The sequence below is a fragment of the Seriola lalandi genome, unplaced genomic scaffold (genome assembly GCF_002814215.2).
Source record: "Seriola lalandi dorsalis isolate HSWRI2012SDOR001 ecotype SW California unplaced genomic scaffold, Sedor1 jcf7180001972081, whole genome shotgun sequence".
In the NCBI taxonomy this organism is placed as follows: domain Eukaryota; kingdom Metazoa; phylum Chordata; class Actinopteri; order Carangiformes; family Carangidae; genus Seriola; species Seriola lalandi.
The window spans coordinates 1-558 of NW_019442749.1; the positions used below are offsets into that span (position 1 = coordinate 1).

General features: G+C 50.9%; 1 non-coding gene across 1 annotated transcript; it reads right to left on the reverse strand.

Moving 5' to 3' along the window:
* Positions 1–36: 36 nt before the first annotated feature.
* Positions 37–153, reverse strand: LOC111651205 (U5 spliceosomal RNA). Its single transcript, XR_002760487.2, has one exon. It is a non-coding gene; the product is annotated as a U5 spliceosomal RNA (small nuclear RNA).
* Between the last annotated feature and the right edge of the window lie 405 nt (positions 154–558).

Below are 558 nucleotides of genomic sequence, written 5' to 3' on the forward strand. Positions count from 1 at the left end.
ATGTGGACAGCTTTTTGACCTTTAACAAACTCAAAGGGCTTCGCCGTTAGGCAAAGCCTGCCAAAAATAGCTTGAACTCGTTGCTGTTCCTCTCCACGCAAGTCTTTAGTAAAAGGCGAAAGACTTGTGCGTTATGAAGAGAAACCAGAGTCAGTACAGCCTCTCGCTCCAAGGACAGCCCAGGAGTCTATTCGCCACAGTCACCACCATCGCGGTAGGCTTGTCTTTGCTTGCCGCCAGCCAAGTCCCGGGACTCGCCAGTGCCACGTTGTCACAGGCTCTATCCAATGGGGTTGTGGAGGAAAGAGCCTGCGCCTTAAGGTCCAAGTTACCAAAAACTTGAAGTTATCGGGCACCGGTGAGCAGCCACAAAAACACAGAGAAAAAGTGTTTGACGGGATTCGGGCAGCATTTCCTCTGTTTCCGCTTTGTCGGCCAACAGTCAACATTCCAAATCTCACTGCGCTTTTTGGAGTCTTTGTCTAAGCTGCTGATTGTGTGCTGCACTAGCACTGGTCAGGTTGTGTGCTGCACTAGCACTGGTCAGGTTGTGTGCTG